Source organism: Balaenoptera ricei, chromosome 16 (assembly GCF_028023285.1).
Source record: "Balaenoptera ricei isolate mBalRic1 chromosome 16, mBalRic1.hap2, whole genome shotgun sequence".
In the NCBI taxonomy this organism is placed as follows: Eukaryota; Metazoa; Chordata; class Mammalia; order Artiodactyla; family Balaenopteridae; genus Balaenoptera; species Balaenoptera ricei.
The window spans coordinates 93,152,744-93,162,974 of record NC_082654.1 but is presented as its reverse complement, the minus strand read 5'-3'; positions in this window follow the sequence as shown (position 1 = coordinate 93,162,974).

The following is a 10,231-nucleotide window of genomic DNA, read 5'->3' as shown; positions in this document are numbered from 1 at the left end:
CCTGCACTGGGAGCACAGAGTCTTACCCACTGGACTACCAGGGAAGTCGCTCTTTTATTATTTTTTTAATCAGTTAATAGATTATATTTTTTAGAGCTGTTTAGATTCACAGCAAAATTGGGCGGAAAGTACAGAGTTTTCCCACATACTCCTTGTCCGAATACACGCAGCTTCCCCCATGATGGGCATCCTGCTCCTCGTGGTCCTTCTGCTACAGTCAAGGACACTGCCCTGCACTGCAACGTGTGCTTGTCTTTCCTAGTGGGTAAGAATTTTCTTAGTTTCGGGAAGGTTCTAAATGTTTAGGAAAATCAAAACCATAGCAATAATATTATTGTGTTAAGGAACATACATATTTTGCATGTAAGAAATTCATGCATGTTCCTTAACACTATTAGAACTTCAGCTTTATAACTAAAATGTCAGATGGAGCAATTGATTTAGACTTGTGATTTTTAAGTTGAAATCTTCCTGAGTTGCAACATTTACGTGACCTTTACTAAACTTCACTGTGTTTATAAGTTCAATTTATTACATTTATAAGAATTATATAATACTTAGGTTTTGTTTATTAGGTCAAAATACTTGTAAACGAAATGGGATGTATTATGTTTGCAAATGCAGTTTAAAGATATAAAATGTGTAAATAGGCCAGACTTAACATTAATAACAGCCCCCCTACAAGTGACAGTTAAGAATTGCTCCAAAAAATATGATTATAGTAATACGAACTTTAAATCCTTGAGAAGAGCTAGGGTTTTGAATCTGTGACTTATTTTAAAAATCTCAGTAGACTTTTTGGAATAGATGCAGTTTCCTTTCAGGAAAACATATTAAACAAAGTTAAATATGAGAGGTTTTTTAAACGTCTCATATAAAGTTTTCCAGAGTAAATCAACCATTCCTTTAATCTTTCAAATGTCTATAATTGTATCAATCAAAATAAACTTTTTTTTTTTTTAATGTAATTTTTATTTATTTATTTATTTGACTGGGTCTTCGTCTCTGTGCGAGGGCTTTCTCCAGTTGCGGCAAGCGGGGGTCACTCTTCATCGCGGTGCACGGGCCTTTCACTGTCGCGGCCTCTCTTGTTGCGGGGCACAGGCTCCAGACGCGCAGGCTCAGTAGCTGTGGCTCACGGGCCTAGTTGCTCCGCGGCATGTGGGATCTTCCCAGACCAGGGCTCGAATCCGTATCCGCTGCATTGGCAGGCGGATTCTCAACCACTGCGCCACCAGGGAAGCCCAAAATAGTGTGTTTTTCAGAAGTATTTATTTGCTCCGGGTCTTAGTTGTGGCATATATGTGGGATCTAGTTCCTCGACCAGGGATCGAACTTGGGACTCCTGCATTGGGAGCATGGAGTCTTAGCCACTGGATCACCAGGAAAGTCCCTAAAGTGTTTTTTGTTTTGTTTTGCATTTATCTCTTTGCAATCATGCAGTGAAATTCCAGAGCACAGGGACAATGTCTCATTTATAGTTGATTCTGCAGTGTCTGGCATAAGGCTTTGGCACACAGTAAGTGCTCAATAAATGCTGAACACAATACAAAGGTTCTGGAAAAGATGGCAAAGTGTGACAAAGTGGCTCAAATTTACATTCATTCATTGTCAAAATACTTGTACCAAAGCAGTACAAGTGTATCCGAGGTGACTTGAAGCATGATTAATATTTTGGTCAAATCTCAAAGGGAAAAAATTGTGTAATAGCTCATCTCACTTCTCATCCATTCTTGTGTCAGTTAAATCCACAGGAATTGCTGTTGGGCCTTTAACTTTGTGCATCTTGTCCTTGAGTAGCACTGAGGCTTCTGAATTCATTGAGTGTTTCTGGATGTTGATTTAAACATTGACTTTGCTGTAGTGAAAAGAACTTGGAAAGAAGGAACCTGTGTTCAGGTCCTGATCCTGTCACAGCCCAAATACACCAGAGCAGCTGTGTAGCCTGGGTCAGTTGCTTACCCTCTCTGAGTATCACTTTCCTAGTCAGTAAAAGAAAATGATATCAGTACCTGCCTCATAGCAAGTCTGTGTTTATAAAATGCAGTCATAATGTATGAATTCAGGGAAACTATACAAATGAAGGACACATGCTATATGCTAATGGTAACTGTTTCTCTCTCTGTTTCGACTTTGCCTTCTAGGTCCTTCCTACTCAGAGTGTGGCCTGTGGCCCAGCAGCACCAGCCTCACCTGGAGCTGGTTGGATGTGCAGAATCGCAGTCTCACCCCCCAGCCCTACCGAATCAGAGGCTGCGTGTTGACAAGGTCCCAGATGACTGCACGTTACAGCTTGAGAAGCACTGTCTACACAGGGCTGAAGGGGTGAATGTGTTCCTTTCTTATCGCTGCTGTAATAAATCTCCACAAACTGACTGCTTGAAACAAGTGTATGATCATACAGTTCTGGAGGTGGAAGTCCTAAACTCAAGGTGTGGGCAGGGCTGGTTCCTTCTCAGTCTCCAGGGGAGGTTCATCTCCTTGACTTTCCAGCTCCTGGAGGCGCCTGCATCCTGGGCTTGTGGCCCCTTCCCCCGTCGTTGCTCTGACCACTGCCTCTGGCTTCAAACTTCCTCTGACTCCCCGGCCTACCTCTTTCACTAACAGGACCTTTGTGATGACAGTAGGCCACCCGGATAATCCAGGATACCCTTCCCACCTCCAGTTCTTAGACTTTAATCACTTCTACAAAAATCCCTTTTGTTGTGCAAAGTAACATATTCACAGGGGGATTAGGACATGGGCATCTCTGAGGGGCCATTGTTCTGTCTGTAACAGATTCTGTGTGACTAAGCTTTGCTCAGTTGATCAGAAATCTATTTCAAAACAGTGGCAACTGAATGACATGCTCGCATTAATTGGTTGATTCGATCATTTTTATCCTCAGTGTTTCAGGGCCTAAATGCTGCCCAACGATTCACTTATGTTTTTTGTCCTCACTCTCTTCCACTCCCTCCCCCCCAACTCCTCTCTCTTCTGCGTGCCCACCCCACATTTCACCTTTACTCTCAACGAATGACTTGGCCTCCCATTTCACAGAGAAGTTACGGTCTATCAGACATTTTTGCTTGAAAATGCCACACCACACGGCATGAGGAACTTCCCTGACCAGGGATTGAACCCTCATCCCCTGCAGTGAAAGAGCCAAGTCTTAACCACTGGACCACCAGGGAAGCCCCACCAGACATTTCTGATGATAGATGATTCTATAATATTTTGGCATATATCCTAGAAGGAGTTTAGAGAATTACGTAGAATTGCTATAATAAAACTCCTTTCATTCCCTCCACGTACTTATTATATAAACAGGGTGTTTGGTTATTTTTTTAAAATTTGCTTTATAAAAAGAAAACTATGAATAGAACTGATGCTCAAGCTTGTCTTATTTTATTAATATGTAATATTTATCCACAGATATATGAATTAAATTTTAAAGGCCCTACTCATCTCATTAGGAGAGATATTTCAATAATATTTTACTTTTTATGTTAATAGTTATCAAAATTATAAAACGTTATGCTATTTTATCAATTATGTACTAAAATAATTATATCTAAATTTAGGATGAATATTTTATTACATTCATATTTTTGTTGCAGATAGGTATGGTACGTTGATTAATAGAATACAGTATAAACTTCAGTTAGGGAAATTAAAAGGATATGAATGTCCAAGGAATGAAGGTACATTTTGAAGTTGCTAAACTGCTAAAAAAAAATAGCTTGTTTTTGTTTTTGTTTTTGTTTTTTAGCTCGTCTATCTTCTCAATGTGTGATGGTGGATACCAAAGTGCTAGAGTATTTTGATTTCATTGACTGTATTTCAAAGATAAAATATTTTTTAATATGCTAGAAATTATGTCCTTTGCAACTATTTACATATAAAAAGAATATGTTTGGATCTCAAATTTAAAATGTGTGAATTACCTGCTGTATAAAAAAATAAATAAAATAAAATTCAAAAATTTTAAAAAAAGGTGTGAATTGTACACATTTTTTCAAACATTTTTTAGGGTACTGAGCAAAGCAGTTTGAAGACCCAGGAGCTACAACATTGGTTTTCAAGCCTAAGCACGCACCAGAATCCCTGGAAGGTGGTTAAAACGCAGGTCGCCGATCTCCTCCGCAGACATTTCTCACTCACTTGGTCCGGAGTGGAGCTGGGGAATTTGCATTTTTCATCAGTTCCCAGGTGGTTCGAACGCTGCTGGCCCCCACCCTGAGAACCGCAGTCCTGCTCTAGAATGACTAGCCTAAGTGCAGTTGACTAAACTGGAAACACGGGTATCCCCCTCTCCACCTGCAAATAGGAAGCGAGTGTAACCACCCCTCCCCATCCCCCGCCCTGGTCCAGCGCAGCCCCGCCCTCACCCGGATCCCCGCCGCAGCCCCGCCCTCACCTGGATCTCCGCCGCCCCCCACCTCACGCCGTCTCTCCGCAGCGCAGCCAGAAAAACCTTCCCGAAGCTCAGCTGCGATTAGTCACACGCTTTCTCAGAACCTTCCCTAACCCTCCGTTAGACTGAAGATGCACGACCAAATATCCTCCTGTGTCTCTTGGTCTCGGCTCATTTTTAGAGCTTCATCCCCCATCTCCAATCCTCACCACGACTGTAAACTCCAAGTGTACTGGAGTATTTCTTGTCCTTTAATGTGCTCTGCCCTTTCTCACCTCTGGGATGCAATTTAAACTCTGGGGAAAACTCCTCTGCTCCCCCAACCCTTGTTCACTGTGCTGAGTCCTACTCACCTCCAGATTGCTTGTTAGAAGTCACTTCATCCAGAGCTCTTCCTGGTCTCTTTACAACCAGCTCAAATCCCGCCAAATGTGCTCTCACGACCTCACTGCTGGCTTCAAGGATCACACATTACATTTTTTTTTAATAGTAATCTTTTTTAATTTATTTATTTAATTTATTTATTTATTTGGCTTGTTGGGTCTTTGTTTCTGTGCGAGGGCTTTCTCTAGTTGCGGCGAGTGGGGGCCACTCTTCATCATGGTGCACGGGTCTCTCACTGTCACGGCCTCTCGTTGCGGAGCACAGGCTCCAGGTGCGCAGGCTCAGTAGTTGTGGCTCACGGGCCCAGTTGCTCCGCGGCATGTGGGATCTTCCCAGACCAGGGGTCGAACCCGTGTCCCCTGCATTGGCAGGCGGATTCTCAACCACTGCGCCACCAGGGAAGCCCCACACATTACATTTGATGGTACTTGCCTGTTTGCTTGCCTGTCTCTCTCCCTCCAGATTTCAGTTCTCTGGGGACAGGACCTTTTCTTGTTTACCGTTGTATCTCTGGTTACAGTGCTGGAGCATAGTAGATATGCAGCAGATGTTTGTTGAATGAATTCATGTTCCTCCCGTTCGCATGGCACCAATGCTGAAATGAGGAGCACAGAATAGAGTCATGGTCTCTGCCGCTAGCATTTCCACAGAAGATGGTGGCAGGAAGACAAACACACAGAGAAAGAGAAGACAGTATGGTTTACTGTGAGAGAGAGTGACGCAGAGTGTAAGTGCAACAGAAGTTTCAAAAGAAGGGAGATCGTGCTTGATGGATTGTTTGGAGGAGACCAAATGAAGACCTTGAATCTCCCCATTTTCTTTTCATGACTTTTCTAGTTGAGGACAAACGGTATTTTGTGAGCCTTTGGGCAAGGCAGTGAGTTATTTATTTAGAATCAATCTTTTCTGTGACTGGGAGCTATTACATGAAGAGAGGCTGGGCAGCCTGCCCTATGACCTTAGTGCAGTAAGTTCAAAGCTTGTAACTTCTATTGATTATTATTATTTTTGCATCAGTTCATATCTGGTCCCAGGGAATGTAGACAGATACAGAATTTCAGTTTTTGGAAGCTGCATGCAGTTTTATTGCAGCAAGGAGGTGAAAAATGGTTCCTCCAAAATCTAGTTTAGTGAATTGCTCTAGTTGAAAAAGATGTAATAATAGTGTTTTCTTTCAAAGATATTTAAAGGCACACATTTTCCTTCAAGTCTTATATACTATACAGAGTGAAAGTACTCAAAGATTCTAAGAATCATGCATTCTTACATCTATGACAAAGGCAGTTTTAAAAAGCCTTTTTAACAAATATTAAATTTTAACAAACATTAAACATTTTGCCGCGAGCGGGGGCTACTCTTTGTTGCGGTGCGCGAGCTTCTCATTGCGGTGGCTTCTCTTGTTACGGAGCACGGGCTCTAGGCGCGTAGGCTTCAGTAGTTGTGGCACGTGGGCTCAGTAGTTATGTCTTGTGGGCTCTAGAGCGCAGCCTCAGTAGTTGCGGCTCACGGGCTTAGTTGCTCCGCAGCATGTGGGATCTTCTCTGACCAGGGCTCGAACCCGTGTCCCCTGCATTGGCAGGAGGCTTCTTAACCACACACCACCAGGGAAGTCCCAACATTAAACATTTTAATAAGTATTGGAAATGTTGACCTGGCATTTTATTAAAAAGTTCAAATTTGTGATAGTAGTGGTTATTAAAATACCATTTAGCAAACATGTAAGTTTCTCCCGTGTGAGAAGCAATTTGGTTCTGCTCTCACTGGTCCATGTGACCATCAGGCAATAAAAGTACTCCTGCCCATGTGTTTGCATAACTTACTTACAAGTAAATATTATGCATGTTTATTTCTTTTAAATGTATTTTTATTGAAGTATAGTTGATTTACTGACATTTTCTTAATAGGTATTTATTTTCCTGCACGATTTTATTTATTTATTTTATTTATGGCTGTGTTGGGTCTTCCTGTTTTTTTTTTTTTTTTGTGCTAGGGCTTTCTCTAGTTGTGGCAAGCGGGGGCCACTCTTCATCGCGGTGCGCGGGCCTCTCACCGTCGCGGCCTCCCCTGTCACGGAGCACAGGCTCCAGACGCGCAGGCTCAGTAACTGTGGCTCACGGGCCCAGTTGCTCCGCGGCATGTGGGATCCTCCCAGACCAGGGCTCGAACCCGTGTCCCCTGCATTGGTAGGCAGACTCCCAACCACTGTGCCACCAGGGAAGGCCATGCATGTTTATTTAACATATACTGCTGCAGTTTCCCTGATTATTTCTGTAAAGAAAGTATCCAGAAAAAAATTAAGGCTCCAAATAAAATCCTTCAGGGACAAAAGGGAATAGCTACAAATAGGGCAGGAACAGCTGAGAGTGTGACTTGCAGACACAGGAGCGGGGATGCTTGCAGACTAGGAAGCCGTTCTGGAGAAATGATCTGGGGCAGCATAGTAAGTAGGTGTATGTATGAATGTTCGTGGGAGGCTGTTCTGAACATAAAGGGCAACAGAACACAGGGGTGGGTTTTGTGGAGTGGGCCAGGGAGGCAAAGCCTGCAGTGAGAGGATGGGCTTGGGCAGAGCAGTGCATGAGCCACGTGTAGGAGGCTGGAGGGCCTGAAATGCACACAGATGCCACATGAGTCAGGTCTGCGTGAAGCTGGGAAGGCCGAGAAAAGGCAGCAGATAGGAATGTAGCAAACAAGGGCAGAACTGTCGGAGTGGGTGACGTGTGGCTGGAGAGGAAGGGGCAGAGGCGAACAGTGAGGAGGGAACACGTCACAATACTGACCATGCAGGAAAGTGAAGCATGCGCAGTGATTTCGTAAGATCGATGCTGTAGGTTCTTTAGAGAAAGTAGCTATAGGGGTTCCAGAAGGGCGACCAACTCATTTTTAATGCTGAAGAAAACCCACAAAGTTCACAAATGAGAAACATAAGCATTAGTTTTTAATGCCATTAATAGGTTGGATGAGATTGGGGGCGTTACTAAAGACCCACACCAAACCATATCAAAGGGAAAGAGAATTTCATACCGATGAATAGGGGAAGTATGGTTCCATGTACCAGACAATAATTTTGGAGTATATAAAATTTATTAATTGGACTGACCCTGTTAAAATGATAATTATTGTGCATATCTGTGCAGCACACATCTAGGTTTATAAAATACAGCATAAGAATATTAAATATACTTTGCCATCAAAGTAAAAAAGAGGCCATTATACTTGACTGAATGCATTCCCCTAATAAGGCACAGTGTAAATGAGCACTTTTCACAGCCTCGACTCAAGGGTCATACACAGATATGAGTGGATAAGCGGAGAAGTAAATATTAGCTTCTTCCACCAATTTATTTGCTTCTGAGGCTTAAAATATAGAATACATTCTCCTTTGTCTACTGTGCTTTATAAGGAAGTTAGTTTCAGAGTCTAAGGAACTGAAAAACAATTGACTTAAACAGAACTATTCTTTCCTGGAAAATATATGTTGCAATTTATAAAAGGAATATCTGGGTTTGTTTTTGTTTTTGTTTTTACAATGTTGCAAAAGCTTGCAGTCAGCTGATAGTGCTTAACCATCATTTTTAGGCTTCACTGTGTGCTGATAATTTTGGCAAAATTCATGGGAACTTCCAAATGAGAAAGACTTTAAAACTACTGACAGAGAGCATCGTGAATTCTTGAAGCACTTTTTGGCGGGGAGTTAAATGTTTTAAATCCCTGCGGTTAGCTCTTCTCACAGCAGACCCAATGCTGAGGTGAACCCCTGGTTAATGACCTTGTTCAAGGTCACCGAATAAATCAGTTTCAGTTCTAGGGCTGGACTTCTAACCTCAGAGTCCTTACGTGTAGCCTGTCTCCTGAGCTGAGTTGCCAGTAATAGACTCGTTAGATACTTCGGGTTTTCAGATCTGGTTTAAAAATTCAATGTGAGGGCTTCCCTGGTGGCGCAGTGGTTGAGAGTCTGCCTGCCAATGCAGGGGACACGGGTTCGAGCCCTGTTCTGGGAAGATCCCACATGCCGCGGAGCAACTGGGCCCGTGAGCCACAGTTACTGAGCCTGCGCGTCTGGAGCCTGTGCTCCGCAACAAGAGAGGCCGCGACAGTGAGAGGCCCGCGCACTGCGATGAAGAGTGGCCCCCGCTCGCCACAACTAGAGAAAGCCCTCGCACAGAAACGAAGACTCACCACAGCCATAAATAAATAAATAAATAAATAAAATTAAAAAAAAAAAATTCAATGTGAGTAAACCATGAAAACAGATAACACGTGCAATTTACATACTTTACAGCATTGCTTAGTGCTGAGTAAAAATCTAGATGCTCTCAGATCCAGACACATCCAGGTTTAGAAATGCTTTATTTTGGCCAATAAACTGTTGAAAACTTTGGTTTTCAATTAGTTGCCAACATTGAAAAATGACAAGTATTGTGTAGCTGGCTTTCTGGCTTCTTTTTAAAATTTTAAAGATCTGAGCTAATGTGTAGTATAGTGAATATAGACAACAATATTGTATTATAATAATCAAACTTGCTAAGAGACTAGAACTTATTTATTCCAACCACTAAAAGGAAATGATAATTATGTAACCTGATAGAGGTGCTAATTATCGCTACAGTGACTGTCACACTACAATATGAAATGTATCAAATTGACATGTTGTACACATTAAATTTACGCAATGTTATATGTCAAGTATATGTCAATAAACATTATTTTAAAGAGCTGAGGATATTGGCCTATACTCGCAAATGATAAAAATCCCCTGGAGCTGGGGAGCACAGCCCCCTTCAGATGGCGTAGTTCATCCCCGCCTTCACATGGCTTCTTCATTCATTACATGAAGAGCCTGGGCCCTGCAGGCACGTGAATTAGAGAAGCTTGCTGTGGAGGGGTTCTAGTCGTGTCACCAGATTAGAAACTTCAGTAGTTCCATGGCCATTTTCCTGAGCTGCCAGGCAGAGCCTTTACAAGGGATGGTCCTTCCATCTCATCTTTCTTATCATCTTCTCTCTCTCCACTTATCTTTCTCTGCTCCCTACCATCACCCTCCTGTTTCCGTTCCAACTAGTAGACTTTCCCTGAATATAAAGTACACTATGCTATAGCTAAAATACTCATTGTGCCCTAAATACAATGTGTACATGTTGATACTCATGATTGTACACATACTACTGATTTACCTTGCCCAAAGAGCCTTCTCCATAGTATCCCTTTTCTCCAGGGCAACTTTCTACATACTTTCCTATCAGTTCTAATATGACTTTCTTTTTTAATTGAGGTGTAGTTGACTTACACTGTTTCAGGTGTACAACAAAGTGATTCAGTATACCTGTGTATATACATATATATACATACAGATATATATATATTGTTTTTCATATTCTTTTCCATTATAGGTTATTACAAGATAGTGAATATAGTTCCCTGTGCTATACAGTAGGCCTGGTTGTTTATCGA